The 17,952-nt window shown below is 46.0% G+C and overlaps 1 long non-coding RNA gene across 1 annotated transcript in view; it reads right to left on the bottom strand.

The window, feature by feature from the left end:
* LOC128094734 (uncharacterized) overlaps positions 1-17,072 on the bottom strand; it is a 50,978-nt gene extending 33,906 nt beyond the window's left edge. The window contains exon 1 of the long non-coding RNA XR_008213038.1: positions 16,621-17,072. This is a non-coding gene — a long non-coding RNA (uncharacterized LOC128094734). The remainder of the gene's footprint in view (positions 1-16,620) is intronic.
* Between the last annotated feature and the right edge of the window lie 880 nt (positions 17,073-17,952).

The following is a 17,952-nucleotide window of genomic DNA, read 5'->3' as shown; positions in this document are numbered from 1 at the left end:
CAATGGAATGACAGAGGAGCATTCACTTACAGGTGAGCACCAAGTGACTGTGATCTGAGCTCCTGCTGCCAGAGGCCCATCTCTAGCCACCAGAGAATGGTAAGGACGTGGGACCTTCCCTCGATTTCAATTTTGTCCAATCCAAAGAAATGAGAGGTTTAAAATTCTCAGCTGTTGCATCTAGAAAGAAGGTAAGAACACACGCTGCTCTTGCAGAGGACCTGACTATGGTTCCCTGCGGGGGTTCTCTGCAAACACCACGACCAACGGAATAACAGCCCGCAGGAGGCAAGAAGGCAGTTTGGTTCACCATGACTCAGTAGCCGATGCTGATTCAAACTTTGAGAGTCTGACCCGAGCAGTTTATTTTAGCACGGCATCATTTGGAATAAAGTGTCCTGGTGATAATTAATTCAATCCCTGTGCACAACAAACACTTAAGACAAGACTACATCAAAACTCTTTGTAAAGTACATGTGACATGTGATATGTGACATCTTCCGTGAAGATGGATTCTATAGGTTAACTGAGAAAACAAACTCAAGATGATAAGGGTCTGGGGGAGAATCCGGTGTGGCCACAGAAATAGTACAAAGGTCACTAGGCTACTAACCATGTCTGCTCCCGGCCTTCTCGGTGGAAAACAGGTTATACATCTCTCCCTTTGAAGAGACAACCCTGTGAGTTTAACATTGCTGGTTCCTAAGTGATTTTCTATGAACACAAAGACCTCTGTACCTCCTGCAGCTCTCAGCACCCATGATAGGCAGCTCACAATCACCTGTAAACCCCAATTCCAGAGGAGCTGAACCTGTCTTCTGGCCTCTATGGGAACCTGATTGAGTGCGAGCACGTGTGTGTGTGTGTGTGTGTGTGTGTGTGTGTGTGTGTGTGTGTGTGTGTGTGTATGTGTGTGTGTGGTGTGTGTGTGTGTGTGTCTGTGTGTGTGTGTGTGGTGTGCGCATGCATGCACGCACGCACACGTAATTAAAATAAAATCTAAAATTCCAGACTATAGGGATATAGTCTATACAGACTATACCAAAAGAATGAAGTTGTGGCTGAAGCAGAGGAAGCCCAAACCTACCCACAAATCTATTCTAGCCACAGGCAAAGCTGCTAGGCAGGACTAGAGATGCCCTTGTGGTGAGAGAATCCCAAAATGTCAAAGCATGGGTATGCAACTATGCACTACATACAGCTGACCCCAGAGTATTTTCACCTACAAGAGAAGTTCCATACAAATCAATTAATGATAATTCTTGTTGGATTGAAGCTTTCATGAATCATGAAACCTGCCATTACTCAGCAGAGAAGGCCCTATGTTCTGCCTCAGTTTCCCTGCTAGTGGCAGAACAGAGCAGACGGCATTGAGTTGAATCACCAGTCCTTGTAATTGCTTCTTTAAGGCTACAAAAGGAGACTATACAGACTATACCAGAAGAATGAAGTTGCGGCTTAAGCAGGGGAGGACCAAACCTACCCATGAATTGATCTTAGCTGCAGGCAAAGCTGCTAAGCAGGACTAGAGACACCTTCATGGTGAGACAGTTCTTGGAATAATTGTCCACAGAGTTCAGTCATCAGTGACAAGAAACGGATGAAGCCTACAAGGGACAGCCTCTTGTAGCCTAGACTATCCCTCTACAGAGAATAGTTCCAGTTTTGACACATGGAGGTAAAAGAGTCATCACTCTTGATTTAAGATGATGCTCTGATCCCCTTAACGGAAGACTTGGGTACCACACAGCCCATCAGGCTGTGGTCACTGAACGGTCACTGAACTATGCCCTCCATTGGCATCTCTGAGTTCACTAAACCTTTCTAGCAGTTCCAGGATACCAGTACAATTGTGTTGTTGTGGCTCCTGACCCCTGGTGTCTCAGGTCCCCTGGTGGAGTTCAGGGATGGCCAGGACCAGAAAAGGAGATGTAAATCAAGGACTTAGTAGGTGCCACACATGACTCTGAACACCTTACAAATGTAAGTCTTTTAGACCTCATAATCATCCCTCTAATGGACTAATGCTACTTCATTCCTTTTTAAACACCTTTCATTAATTAGTATGAGTTGATTGTAGATATGAATGCTGTCTAGTGTGGTATCTCAACACACACACTATAGCACACACTGTTCAAATCACAGTCTTTAGTCTTCAAGATCCTCTCATCTATATCTTCATAAAATATATAGCAGGTTGTCAAGAACTTTGTCTTCCCTGAGCCTCGGAACACCAAAACGTATTTAACTGTGTCTTGGCACCCATTATCCAACCCCCCATTGTCAATGTCTTCCCCCTTTTGCAGATGAAGAGGCCAAGGCTCTGGAGATAAGTAACTTAGCACTGTGCCTGCCAAGTATTAAGTACTCACATAAACAATAACTCTCCTGCTGATGATGTCATGATTGTCATCACCACCATCATCATCCTCATCTAGAAGACCCAGAAGTCAAATTATTCCATGATGTCTCCAACCCCCTCCTTTTAGATATCAGCAAACCCTCTAAATCAGTTTCTTGAAGTCTGATAAAGGTCAAAACCACCGTTAGGGATGAAAATGCACGAGTTCTAATCCAGCCCAACTAAATAAGAATGCACAGGCTTGAAGACAAAGATTGGGATTTTATTGTGCTTTGCAGATCATTCTAATTTTAGTTTGAAAATTGCTGGCCTAGAATGAAGAAAGTTTTATAGACATCGTGATGGGCAGCATATAATGAGACAGAACCAATGGGTCTCTCTCCTTATGAAGTCACTAATGCCGTCATAGGAACCCCACCCTATGACCTCATCTAATTTTAATTACTTCCTAAAGGCCCCATCTCCAAACATATATTATATTTTGGCTTAAACTTGCCACATGTTAACATTTGGAAAACACGTTAAAAACTACAGCAGTGGTCTATGAATTTGATTCCTGCTTCTGGTAGTCACACCCTGGGCAACCCCATCATCCTGAACGTAGACTAGATTCGGTGACTCATTTCTCACAAATAGTATAGGAGGTGTAAGTCTGCGTCTCTCCTAACATTGATTCATAGAAAAACTTCAGTTTTCCACCATGGGGGCCCCGCTTCCCTTCACACTTGTTCTCACAACGTGAGCTGGTGAGCTGCGGATGGAGCTGCCTAGGAGGCAAGAAATGGATGTCTTAAAGCTGCCTTGCTTTGAGTGAGAGCATAACCCTAAGGTCATGCATTTGAATACTTTGTCCCCAGTTGGTAGTGCTCTTTGAGGAGGTTTAGGAGGTGTGGCCTTATTAGAGGAAGTGTGTCACTAATGGCAGGCTTGGAGGGTGTAAAGCTTTCTCTTTGTGATTGGGCTTCCAGGTATGAGCTCTCAACTTGCTGCTCTACAGCTGTGGCTTGTTGCCGTGCCTCCCCACCATGACGGCGATGAACTCCTATTCCTCTGCAACTGCAATCCCGAAGAAACCTTACCACAACCCCTGTGGCTCGGGTTCTGGAACCCTGACTAGGGCGAGAGAATGGAGGTTGAAGAACGGACACATAGACACACACACAAGAAAGCTGGAATCAGGTGGGAACTTGCTACTTCCACAACCCAGAACCTTGGCATATTTATTAAATATAGTACAGTATAGGGGTGCAGTAGCTAGTTTCAGTAGAAGGTCTCTGTAGGTGAGCAGTCTCAGGCTGTGAATATCCAGGAGGAGGGAACTACAGTTGCTAGTCTTCGTACACATTGGTCACTCATTCATAAACACTCAGAGTGGGACCTCAGGGGAGAGCTTTGTCACCCCCTTGAGTCTGGCACATATAGATAACAGCTTTGCCAATTTCCCAGGAATCTGAGGCCTGGAGTCATCTACATGGCCATACCTGTATCAATAATATGCATTCACTCAAGACTTCTCTAACTCAGCGCTTCCTCACTCCCTACAAAAGCCTCCCTCCTGTAAGATGAATTGCTAAACGGTCTTATTAATACAAAAAAAAAAATGGAGCCAGATACTGGGGTGAAAACCGAGAGTTCAGATAAATAGGACAAGCCACAGTCAACCTCACCTTACCACCTCCTCAGCCTCTAAAGAGACCTATTTCCTGTATACCCATGCCTATATGCCTTTCTGTCCCTGCCATCTCATTTCCTCTCTCCACCCAGCTACATCACTTCCTCTTTCTGCCCAGCTCTGTCACTTCCTGTCTGTCTGTACAGACCTCCATACCTTTACGGTTAACTAGTGTTGGAATTAAGGCGTGTGTGCCACCACTGTCTGGCCTCTATGTCTAATCTAGTATCTGACTCTGTTCTCTGATCCCTGATAAGTTTATTAGGGTACACTATTAGGGTATATAATATATTGGGGTATGCAATATACCACCACACCCTCCTGTATGGTTTTTTTTTATCACAGCAATAGAAAAGTAACTAATATAGTAGCCAAATGATCAACAAAGCCATGGACTACCAGTGGCCCATATCCAGGAACTTGGGAGAAAATCCTGTCTCAATAAGCCTTGTGGTGACAACAGTTCCAGCTGACCTTGACTATAGCCTTGTTGGAGATTCTGAGCCAGGGTAATTTCAGATAGTTTTTGAAATATTGCCTCTTGTTTAAGCCACTAAATTTTGGAGCAATTTAAAAAGAAATCATGACTTCAATTAATCTTGAGTGTAGAATATTAGGATAAACATAAAAATGACTTCCCAGTGATGGCCATATCCCAATTCCTGGACCTGGTCAACATACTATTTTACATGACAAAATGGTCATTGATGATGTGCATGTGTTAAGGATTTTGAGATGAGATTTTCCTGGATTATCCTAATAGGTTGAGTATAATGTCAAGGGCCCCTGACAGATGAAAAAAGAACAGGAAAGTCAGAATCATGTCATACACCATGAGAAAGACTCAACCCATTCTTGCTGGCTTTATACATGGTAACAAGAAAAGGAAGCTGTCCTATTCTAGAACCCCAGGAGGAATGTGGGTTCTGATGAGATCTTCAGGTTGCCCAACGAGATTCATTCAGACTTCTGATCACTGTACATTTAACATAATAAACGTATTTCAAGTCACCAAGTCTACGGCAACTTGTAATGGCAGCAACAGGACACCAACACTGGCGTAAACAACTCCAGGAAGAGGTTTACCGACACAGATGCATTGGTGTTAGCATCTCTGTAGGAAGCGAGGATTTGGGTAAGGTTATGTGGATAAAGGCATAGGTTCATGAGAAGAAGGATGAAACCACTCATTTACCCCTTCAGGAGGAACCAGTTGGAGTTGAAGAGCTTTCCAGTTCCAGATCATTCACCAACACCTGCCAGCTGTCCCACAGAACATGCATGGACTAAGCCTTGGAGAGGTACTAAATGGGTAGGACCACATAGGGTGAACCTAACACCATCCCAGATACCTGTAGCATCATCCCCTGGCTCTAGCAAGTCAGAGAGCTGTCCCACAAGTCTCAGTAGCCTCCCAGCATATCACAAGTCCTATATCCTTCCTGCCACTAAACATTCAGAAAGTAAAAATGGGGTCAAAAGGGATGAGCAATACCGGGGACTCCTAAGTCCCAAGACAACTGAAATGTCCACATCTGTATCTAACTTTTCTCTATATATACAAATGAAGTCCTCACCCAACCCCCCATCCCATCCCGGGTCTACCTGCAAGATTTCTGTTAAGATTGTTCACCTCATACAGTCTCATTTTTATGCCTAATTACACAACATAATAGCAACTGAGAAACTGAGGCTCCGGGAAGATTTCAAATCTGGAATCCAGACTTTGTGAGCCCACTTCTATTTTCTGTCCACCAAACCACACTTTCTTCCATTTTTAGCCACAAAAAAAGCTCAAATTAGAATCTAATTCCAAAAACTGTGAGACAGACAGATTCCTATATTCCGAGGCTCAGTCACAGAACTGCTGCCACCTCCCTGAGCCTCGACTTCCCCATCTCCGAAAGAAAGCTCTAACGGGGAAACAGCTGATGGCGGTGTCAGGGAGATGGAAGGGAACACAGCAATACCCCCAGATTCAGTAGCCACCCCCACTCTGATTTCCAGACTCAAAACTGAAAGCCAAATTCTCTAAAAAAAAAAAAAAAAAAAAAAAAAAAATTTTTAAGACAAACTTCAAAAATTGGAATGTGGGTGTGAGCACTGCCTTAAGGGTTTCTAAATTGACACGTGGATCACCTGTCAGGGAGCCAAGATTGGAATGCTGGTTTTAATTACACCGAATATTTCACTTTCTTATGCAGAGGCATAATCAATTATCTTATTTAAAGGCATTACGATAATGTGTGTGTAAAATGGAGCCATTCCCTGTATTGCATTAGATTCTGCTAATTATAGGAGAATGTTTGGAGCTAAAATGTCAGCTTGTCATCCGGATGGCTTGTAATTCAGGATTTGCATTCATAGACGGGAAGGGAACACTGACAAAAATTGCATTCAGCTCCAGCTCGTCTGGCCTCCGCCTCACCGGCTCCAGCGGCAGAAAGGGCACTGATCTCTGCTCTGCCCCTGCTCCTGCCCGCCACAGTGGGCCTGCCATCCTCTTCAGTACCCAGGAGGCCAAGTCAGAAGGGCGGTGGGAGCGGGGCTGAGATCAGAGGGCAGCAAGCTGCACCCACTACAAAAATGGAAATGCTGGATCTCTTTTGAAAGCCTACCCACTCTCCTCTTTCGTTTTCTTCCTAGTAACAGAGATTCCAAGCGTGTTTTTAAAAGAGATCAAGTTCTCAAAATATTTCATTTTTAAATGGATTGCATTTATTTGTGGGGACAGTGTGTTCCCATGCGTGTGGGTACACATGCATGTGCATGCACTTACCTGTGCACATGTCTGTAGAGGTCAGAGGTCGACTTCGGGTATTATTCCTCAGGAGCCATCTATCTTATTTATTTGTTTGTTTGTTGTTTGTTTACTTGTGAGATTATTGTATGTTTCTCCCTTCCTTCTCCTCTGCCCAAACCCTCCCATGTAACGCTCCCTGCTCCCTTTCAAATTCATACCTTACGTTTTGAGACAGGATGTCTCACTGAGACCTACGACTACTCATTCAACTTGATTAGCTGCCAGCGAACCCCAGGGACCCTCCTTTCTCCTCCTTCATAGCACTGCAATTGCCAGGGCACATCAAAATGCCCAGGGTTTATGTGAGTGCTAGAGATCCAACTCAGGCCCTTATGCTGCACAACCGACACTCTAGCATCTCCCAAGCCTGGGTTCCTAGGATACATCTTAGGAATATCACAACCAGATTTAATTCAATCCAACAGATGCTATGAGTGCCTACTAAGTGCACCACACTGAGGATTTGATATAGATATCATCGGTGTATAGTGTGGGCTTTAGAACAGATCTCCTGTGTATCTTCCAGAACCCATTCTATGTGAAGCTACCTCTCCAGGCATTTCCTTCTTGTTCTGGAAAACAGGAACAGTTCAGTGGTTCTAAGAATGAGAGAGATGGTACCTGTGAAGTGTTTGCAAGGAACTGGATGGCCAGTAAGCATCCACAAATCTTGCCCATCACTGTAGTCATGATCACCGCTGACAGCAGGCCACCAGGGGACATGGGCAGACAAAAGTGACATGCTGTCTTTCCAGGGTACACTGACACCTCACCTTCATAGCATCATTTGCTTTATAGCAAGCTATTTCACCCCCTGATATAATTATCTTCCCAAAACTCTTATGACATCCAAAATAACAAGGCCCTTTCTGAGCAATGAGATGAGCGGGTTTCCCACCTTCTCAGTGAGCTCTCTGGCAGCAGGAAACAGGAGCACTATCCTGCTGACTGAAGAGGAATTATATGCAACATATCCTTCCTCCCCATGAAACTTGCCTATCTGTTCAATTCTCCTTAGTCAACCAGCACTAACAGCCCCAAGTATACTCAAGTGCCCTGAGCATCCAGAGCAGAGCTCAGATGTTTCAGCAGCCCTTTCTACACAGCAATAGGATGTAAACAGCCAGCATACGCCAATAAGTACCAAGGGGCATGGTGAGTTGGGGTAGCTGCTCTTGGGAAGGTGTGAAGATTCAGCCTGCCTCTCTAAGTCCTGGGCCCTACTCTCAGAACACTTCATTTATCTAACGTCTAGGCCTCCTTACCTAGTCCTTCCTTCTCCCCGCTTGCTGCCCAGGACCTAGACCAGTCCCTTTGCATCTCAAACTGTAATGGGACTGGAGATACCACTCAGTAACTACAGTACTTTGCCTGTAAACACAAGGACTTGAGTCTGATTCCCAGCACCCATGTGAAAAGCTGGACATGGTAGCACACACTTGTAATCTCAGCACTGGGTAGGTGAAGATAGGCAGATTCCTGGGACTTACCAGCCAAGCTAGCCTAGTCTACTTGGCAAATTCTAGGCCAATGGGAGACTTTGTCTAAAACAAATGGTGGATGACACTTGGAGTACACACACACACACACACACACACACACACACACACACACACACACACACTTCCTGAGCAAAGCTTTGCACTTTCATCCACTGCCCCAGAAGTCCTCCCCCAACTCAGACCCCATGCCTACAAGCCTGGCCACAAGACTCAGGGACTTGGTTGGTGCCTGCCATTTTCTCTGACTGGAGATTGGGTGGGGCCTGGCCTACTTGGACATAATCTGCTGTCTACCAGAGTTCTCTACATGATCAGCCCAACTCTAACCAACTCAAAGCCTAGTCCCTGGGCTGGGGTATTGTTCAGCTGTAGAGTGCTTACCTAGCAAACACAGATCCTAAATGCAACCCCCAGAAAGAAAAACACAATTCCTAAGATACCAACCTTCCCAAAAAGTCCACCAGGACTGTTTACTTGCCCTCCTGTCCCTAGCAGTCACCAACATACTTGTTCAGCTGTTCTTAGATTACCAAGAGACCTGAGACATGGAATTCAAGTCTGCAGCTCCCATGGAGACTGGCCATGCTCCTTCCCAGTGTCTGTCACCTCTTGACTTTGCTCTGCTGTGGTGACCTGGTGTCTGGGAACAGAAGCACCACTGAAGCACCCCTTTCCCTGGGCCTTCAGCTCTTAATCTTGTTTAGGCTTCTTTTTACCTCTTTGTTTTTCTTCTTTTCAAGGTATTAGATGCCAAAATCAAGAAGACAAAAGTATTGAATTTTTCTCTTTTTGTTTTCAAAGCATTATATGCCAAAAAGGAAAAAAGAATAAATATTGAATGTTCATTATAGAAAATTTGGAATGCACAAAAAAAAGTGGAAGATGAGAGGAAAAGGCATGTCTTAATCCTCAGCCCAGAGGACCCTGCAGTTAAAATCCCTGCATTGAGAGCTATAGAGGTGCTTATTACTCTGTGTGTGTGTATGTGTGTGTGTGTGTGTGTGTGTGCATGTTTGTCTGTATATGTGTGCCTGTGTGTGTCTCTGTATGTGTGTGTGTCTGTATCTATGTGTGTGTGTGTGTGTGTGTGTGTGTGTGTGTGTGTGTGTGTGTGTGTGTGCAGGTGGGGGGGAATGACAACTGTAGGCATCCTTCCTCTGGTATCAGTCACACTTTTTTTTGAGACAGGGTCTCTCACTAGCCTCCCAGCCAGCCCACAGGTCTACCTGTCTCATCTCTCCAGAGATATTACAAGCCCAGATTTTTATGTGGATTCTGGGTCTCACACTCAGTTGCTTATGCTTTTAAGGCAAGTGCTTTACCAGCTAAGCTACCTCCAGAGCCCTAATTTGAGCTTTTTGGCATTAACTTAAATCATGGGTTGTAGTCTTAAATGACTTGAAGCTTCACACTTGTGGAAGTGTGGAAACGGCTGGTTTATGGGGCCCACTTAATGAGCCACATTTCCCCCATGAAGGATGTCCAACAGCCTAACCCTCTGTAGAGTGGGTCTTTATGAATCTATGCAAGGACAGCTACCTGATGTTCACCATCCTGTGTCCTCAGACACCTGGTGTCAGTGCCTCTCTGCTCCGTGAGCCTCACAGCAGCAGTCCTGGCCAAGCCTCACATATCCAGATGTGTCCAGTGACTCCTTTGCCTACCCAGAAGCCTCAAAGTCGGGCTGGCTCATCCTCACCTTCAGGCTTGCTCCACACCATCTCGGCTGCATTGTTTACTTCCTTATCCGAGCTGGCAACCTCCAAGTCATCTCTGACTCATCCTTCTTGCTCGTGGCAGTCATTCATCAAGCCCTGTTGTTTTGTCTCTGAAATGTCTTGCACATCATCCCTCTCCTCTCCTTCCCCTCCCACTGCTAAATAACTTCACATCTCACCATGGCAGCTGAATCCCTTCCTAATGACCTCATCTCCTTCCCAGGACGCTCACAGTGCTGACTTAGAGTATCCTAGACACGATTCCAGCCACTCTTCATTGGTTCACCTCCCAACCAAAAAGTCACCGACATTGATGCTGCATCCAAGAATCCCAGGCCCCAACAAACTGAGCATTTTGGTTCTCTATTACGAATAAGGAACAAAGTACCCCAAAAGCCAGTCCCTTGACACAGTGATGTTTTACTTCTCACAATCTGTAGGTTTACAGGCATGGGATTCTTCTGAAGGCCTTTCCTGAGATCACTTATATATCTATGATTGCTGTGGGATGTTCTGTATGGCAAATGTGTTGCTGATTGGTCAATAAATAAAACACTGATTGGCCATTGGCTAGGCAGGAAGTATAGGCGGGACAAGGAGGAGAATAAAGCTGGGAAGTGGAAGACTGAGAGAGAGACACTGCCAGCCGCCATGATGAGAAACAGCATGTGAAGATGCCGGTAAGCCACGAGCCATGTGACAAGGTATAGATTAATGGAAATGGATTAATTTAAGCTGTAAGAACAGTTAGCAAGAAGCCTGCCACGGCCATACAGTTTGTAACCAATATAAGTCTCTGTGTTTACTTGGTCGGGTCTGAGAGGCTGTGGGACTGGCAGGTGAGAGAGATTTGTCCTGACTGTGGGCCAGGCAGGAAAACTCTAGCTACATATGATCTTTTGAGACTTCAGCTGGCTCATCAAGATCACCTCACACACAGATGGGGTCCCATGTGAACAGAAGTACCTGGCTTCTTCTCCACGTGGGCTCTGACTTCCTCAGGGCACACAGGCATTCTTTCATGGTCTCAGTTCATGATCCCAAGAGAATGGAAAGAAATTCTGCCAAACTCATTAAGTCCTGTAATCTAGAACTTACCTAATGACACTCCTGCAATACTTGGTGGTCAAAGAAGCCACCAGCCATCCCAGTATCAAAAGACAGGAAAATGCACTCTGCCTCTCAACAGGAAGAATGTCAACATCCTGTTCAAACAGGTGATTGACTCGTCTAGGTCTGGCTCACAGACAGTCACCATGATAACAAACTATCAAACCAAGTTCACAATCATCTCCTCAACTTGAAAATTCCAGGATATGAACCAGGGTCTCCCGATTCCAGGGGTCTCCCATATCCACACACTTGTTCTCCACCAAGAAGAAGCTAACAGTCGCTATGAAGAGTCACAGTGATAACACTAGCCACTTGAGCTGTGCTGCCCTTGGTCCTGGATGGAAGTGGTTGTTGACTGATCACATAGCCCAAGCATCTTCCAGTAGCTCTGGCTGTGACAGCAGCCACCCACTTCCCCTTCCCACTCACAGCATCCAGCTTGGCTCCAGCAGGCAGCATAATGTAGGACTTGAGAAGCTCCAGGTCCCCAGACTCCATTAAGAGGCTGATTAAAATTTGATGCTCCCATTTAACACCTATTAGCAAACACAGTGCCCTCCTGCTAGGAGCAAGAACTTGGAAGCCTGGGTCTCCCCAGATCCCAGCAGCACCCTTCATGCCAGGGTGGCAACCATTACCTGAAAGAAAGATAAGCAGAAGCGGATGAGGAGAGAAGGGAGGGAAAGGTGTAGAAACTAACTTACAATGAACCAGTTCTTCTTGAACCTTGAGACAGGAAAGAGCATTGTCCCCAAATGCAAATGCCCCACAGTCAGCAGTAAAACAAGGCCCAGTTAAGAAACTGGCATCGGAGAAGTCGCCCTGTTGCCCTTCAGGGACTGAGAAGCCAACATCCTTTGTTCTTGACAGAAACATAACCATGAGAAGACACAGCAAAGGAATGGATATCGTTGAGATATAGATGCTCCACATGGAATGAATTACATCTGTATTCTCAAGGCCAGCTCTGGGAATTCTGCTCAAATGCCCACAGTGGGAAGGGGAGCCCAAAGGGACTTTGGCAATCCTTCATCTCTACCTCCCAAAGCATACTGGCTTAGGGGCAGAACAAGTTAAATACGGGGAATGGGAAAGCGATAACCAGGCCAACGCTGAGTGCTTACTCTGTGCCAATACGTGACATGCATAAGCTCCTCTTCGTGCCAGGCTCTGGCACACAATTAGTGAGTTTCTACCCTTTGGGAGAATATAATTTCACCAACAGACACACCTGAAGATACATCACAGTACAAAGCATTGTTAGGAGGAGCACAGAACTGTGGACCAGGTCACCAGCCTGAGAGAAGCTGCATGAAAAGCAACTGAAAGTTGCATGATCCTTTTTAACATTTTACCGAACACGGGATTGCCCTCCTGGTAGGAGAAATAACCTCGAAGACAGAATTCCCCAGTGGAGGGTAGGCCTGGCCAATCACATCTGCTCTTGAACCCCAGCATCTTCATCCTCAAGCTGAAGATACTCAGAAAGCAGGACTGTTGTAGGGATTAGGTGATGCACTCAGGGATGTGTTTATAAATGGTTTATGACTGGTGATGCGCCTATGAGTGGCCAGTGGCTTTCAGCCACAGCCTGGCAATGACGGACAAGACTTATGGGAAGATGCTGCCCATCTAAGTTACTTTTCCTGATGCCATGATTTAAAAATAAAGCACCCCAGCAGAAGCTAAGGGAGAAAAGGGCTTGTTTCGGCTCATCATTTGAGGTAACAGTCCATCATGGTGGAGAAAGTACAGCAGCAGGAGGGTGAGGCAACCAGTCGTATTTTATACAATGTCAAGAAGCAAGAAGCAACGGATGCTTGTGCCCCTTTTCATACCATCCATCACAAATCTGAACCCTCTTCTTTTCCCTCATACCTGGGACAAATACATGGCCAGCCCTCAGCCCCAAAGATGTACCTGGGCTTGCAGGAGCTTGTATGGTCTCCACACCACCCAGGCATCAGAGTAGATCTATCTGGTAGAAGGTGAAGCCCAATTGGGCCAGAAAGAATGCATTCTCCTGGATTGCTAGACATGTAGCTTCTCAAAAAAAGGACCACTGTGTTTCACCAGGCATAGGGTGACAACAACATGTTGTCATCGATAGTTGTGATGTAAACTGGGAGAAGAGGGGCTGAGTCCAGTGGAGAGGGCTCCCCTGAGAGCTGTGTGGCCAACAACCAAGGACACCAGCGAGTGCTTCTGAGTAGCACAAAGAAGAGGTGGAACTAATTGCTAGGGAAGGGGTCCTGGCAGTCAAGGAGTTAGATTCTCTGGAATTGCAACATTATGTTCTAGAGACTAGAGCCACCCAGCTTGCCCTCTGAGGCTTCCTTCCAAACAGGCAGGGGCCCAGTACTCAGGAAGGAAGACCAAGAAAAAGAGCCCCTCTGTGCTTGAAGACTGTCTCAACCACAGCCACCATGGCCTCCCTGGCCCCAGCTCTCCCCACCTCCTTCTCTACCCTGCCTCCCTCTCTTTTGTGCTCTCCTCAGAAGCCTGCTTTGTAACCAGGGGCCCTTAAGAATGCCCTCTCAGACTCTGGGCTTTTCCAGCTCACAACCCCAGCAGGCTATCCAGGTGAAAGAGAACGCATAGCTCAAGATCAAAGGTACTCTCCATCACCTGCCAGCTGTGCAGCCTGAGGCAAATGGCTTGCTTTTTCTGACTTTGAATTTTTTTTTTTTCTATGAGATCCACAAGCTCCTTTTGTAGCGTGGGCAGTGGGACAAAACAAAGTAATGTGTATAAAATTCCTGGCCCAGTGCCTGGCTCATGGTGGGTCCTCAATAAGCGGTCCTTTCCAGTCCTACATTACAGACAACATTACAGAACCACCGCCAATCACAAAGTGTGACATCACAAGGTATGATGGTCCATAAATGGCACTCCACTAGGCATCTGTGGCCTTACTGATGGCCTCTCTTCTTCTCCATCTTCATCTTCTTGCTCCATCCCCACTGCTCTTGCCTCCATTCCGCCTCCCACCAACTGTTCCTCCATCTGTTGGGACAGTTCCTCCTTGGTCCCTCTGCAGTGATCAGGTGATGCTTCCTGAATGTCCCTTGGGATGTAGGAGGGTTCCCCACTCCCACCTCCTTCTCTCCAGATCACAGTTCACAGTCATGCCCCTAAGCCACAGGCTGCAACCCCCCTGCTTAGAAGACTGGCCCCTGCCCTGCCCCAGTACCTGGTCTAGGTAATACCTTCACAGACATAGAGACCATGCCACCCTCCTTGACAAAACCTTCCCTTGTACCCCAAGTGGACATTTGTTTCTTTCTCTGTGTGAGTAAAATTTATGTATTGTTGACCAAATCCAGCCCAGATGTTTGGCCAATAACCCACAAGCTAAGGATGATTTTGGTACTGTTTTGGTTTGGGTTGGGTTCTTTGTTGTTGTTGTTGTTGGTAGCTATAATGATAGGTATTTATTTGTTTGTTTGTTTGTTTGTTTTGTGTTGTTGTTTTCTGTGCTGGCCTTCAAGGGCTTCAAGCATGCTAGGCAAGCACTCCCCCACTAAGTTATACACCCAGCCCTGGTTTTGACACTTTTAAGAGTTTGAAAATAATAATAATAATTAAGAAGAAGAAAAAGGAGAAAGAAGAAGGAGGAGGAGGAAGGAGTAGAAGAAGAAGAAGAAGAAGAAGAAGAAGAAGAAGAAGAAGAAGAAGAAGAGAGGAGGAGGAGGAGGAGGAGGAGGAGGAGGAGGAGGAGGAAGAGGAAGAAGAGGAAGAGGAAGAAGAAGAAAAAGGAGAGCCTAGTATGGTGGCTCATGCCTGTAACCCCAGAATTCAGGAGGCGGAAGCAGAAGAATCAGTATGGGTTCAGGACCATCTTGGTCTACACAGCAAATTCCAAAGCGAATTCCAGGCTGCAGAGTGAGATCCTGTCTCAAGTAATCCACAGAACATCTGTAACATGGCTGCACACACTCCCATAGTTATTGTCCAAGGCTACTTTGCACAACAGTGGTAGAACCAAGTCATTGCAACAGAGATCACATGACCTGGGAGGTCTCAACACTTACTCTTTGGCCCTTGGCATAGCAGGAAAGCTTGCTGTCCCTTCTCTATGCTGCAGTTTTTGTTGTCCATTGGGAAACTCCTCTTCCACGACCCCAGCTCCCATAGACAGGGATCACGTCATTCCCATTTTCCTCTTCCCCTCCAGCCCCATTGATGTTAGTCTCCCAGAGACCCTTCCCAAAGCAAAGCACAGAGATAAACTGCAGCCTGATGGGCTAGGATGACTCGCTTAAGAGCACGCAACTAGAAAGGAGCAGAACCAAGTGGCAAGTCCAGAAGTTTGCCCCTGCAAGCTTGACACTCTCCCTTCATGCTGTCTCATGTTGTCTGTACATGGTACCCAGAGAAGACCTTAGCTCTGGTGGGGGAGGCTGGGATTCCTTCAGTGATGGAATCCTGAGACCGGAGATAACTCCCCAGGAATGTTTGTTACATGGGGTTTATGAGCAGCATTTGTCTAATAAAGTCATTTCTGAACATCTCACATCCTCTAATGACTTGTCACAATAATGGAAGGCGTCTCCCCGCTTGCTTGTCTTTCCCCGTGCTGGCACAGCTCGGGAGCTCTCGGGCCTGAGAGGCGGAGATAAATATAGCTGTTCTTTACTTACCAGTTGGGTTGCCTGAATGCACAACAATATACATTGTCACCTGACACATGTCAAATCCGCACACATGCTCACAGAAGCCACTCTGCTTACGTCACAGACATTTCCCAGGGGCACAGGTTTGTCGAATACAGTCCCAGCTCCGAGCTTGGACCATTTGGGGGTTACTGGGAGACAGGTGTGGGTTATCTCAGAAGGTATTTTTTCTAATGAGGATGTGCTTAATGGTGCTCTGTCCAGGACATTGTTTCACTAGAACAGGACAAAGTGGCCTCTGGTGCTCCCATAGGGTTCAAGCCTAAAACATTCTATACTTAACAAATGTTCAACCACTTTTCCCTCCACCCCAGGAGCTCAGATTGGAAGTGCAGAAGAGCTGAGTGTGGCTGGGGGTGTGGAGGCAAAGCAGATCTCTTATGCAACATTTTTACAGATGTCCTCACATTCAACCATGGCTTGCCTCCCATCTCTGTCTCTCAAGAGATCAGAAGTAGAACCATGAGGTGGTGACAAACAGAGTCTCCATTCTTCAATCCTAGGCTCACATGTCCCCCCTACCTCAGCCTCCTCAACTTATTCTCTGTGTCAACTCCCAGAACCTCCTCTCAACCTCATTCAGAGCCTTCATTTCTTATATTATAGTCTGGAATTCCCAGCTAAATCTTCCAACATGAGCATCTGTCTATGTGTTCTCCCTCTTTTCATTGTGTACATGCATGGAACTACCCCAAATTTTCCCAAAACCAACCTTACACCACTATTTTCCAGACCAACAGAAAAACAGCCCCTCCCCTAGGCAAATTCCCTTACCTGTCATAGCCTTGTTCATAGGGTTCTTCTCTTTGAATGGTCAAATGGTATTCCACCAACTCATACCAGTAGGCTTTGTTCCTGGAGTTCTAGGTCTCCCCTACTCTGAAGGAGTTTTAGGGATCCCCAGGGCTTAAGTGTGTTCTCAGCACTAGCCCCTGAACTCACTCTACTTAGGTACAATACACCAGCATTTTTCAGACCTGAAGATTGACTATAATAAGCTTTGTACAGCCAATGATAACGCTACTTGAAACAAATAGGGAGAGTGGGTCTACTCACTGTAGACATCTCCCATAGCAATTTCTTGTTTCCCAACACTTCTCACGGCCACCTGGCTCCACCTGAGGTGCCCCATGCAGTGGTTTTTCTCTTGCTGGTTACTTCAGAAGATAATGCCTCCTCTCTTGCATCTTTCCCCCTCTGTTTTCTTCTACCCCTGACCAAGCTGAAGTTCCTGCAGCACCTTGGCAAGCCTAGAAATCAAAGTTGAATATAGAAAGATCTCAACGTGGGCTGAAATTGCATCTCTGCTGACTGGTAGTTATGTAATCTGGTGCACACCAAACCTCTTTTGGGTGCAATCTCTTCATTTGGAATATAAGGATAGTAACATCTACCTCTAGTAGACAACTGTCATTTTTGCTGACCCGGCAAGGAATCTCCCATTTTCTAGTATCAACATCATACTTTTCCTCTAAGGAACCCACAGCATTCTCCTTCCTAGTGCGTAAGGTTGAAATGGGGATTATTGTTTACTTTCTTCAATGCTGTGGTCAAATGCAAAACAAGGAACAACTTAAAGGAGGAGACGCACACCTCCCCTTTTCTACTCAACCACCTTTGGGTCCTCTTTTATCTATGTGTTCATTTATTGTTTTGCATCCCTTAACTCCACCTATTCTGGGGTGTGTGGCCTTCCACTGGAGCATGCTCAACTACCAGGAACTGTAGAGAAAACGGATTCTCCCTCTCCTAGCAGCCATCAATCGCCAATAGTTTTTTGGTGAGCAGTGAGACTTTGTGCCCATCTCTGGTCCCCACTTTGGAATTTGAGCTGGACTGATCTTGCACGGGTCTTGTGCATGCCGCCACAACTGCTGTGAGTTCAGTATGTGTGGATGGATGACCTGCTTATTCAGAAGACACCATGTCCCATAGTCATGCAACGCCTCTGATCCTTACACTCTTCCTGCCCCCCTCTTCTACAGCAATTCCCTGAGCCTCAGAGGTGAGGGTATGACATCAAAGACCCATTTAGGGCTGAGCTTTTCTGATGAGGGTTGAGAGGTGCATTAATCCATGGGTATAACAATAAGTTATTAGGAGTCA

The sequence above is a fragment of the Peromyscus californicus genome, unplaced genomic scaffold (genome assembly GCF_007827085.1).
Source record: "Peromyscus californicus insignis strain IS unplaced genomic scaffold, ASM782708v3 Scaffold_4__1_contigs__length_199733344, whole genome shotgun sequence".
Classification (NCBI taxonomy): Eukaryota; Metazoa; Chordata; class Mammalia; order Rodentia; family Cricetidae; genus Peromyscus; species Peromyscus californicus.
The sequence above is the reverse complement of the archived record's forward strand: the minus strand, read 5'-3'. Positions and strand labels throughout refer to the sequence as shown.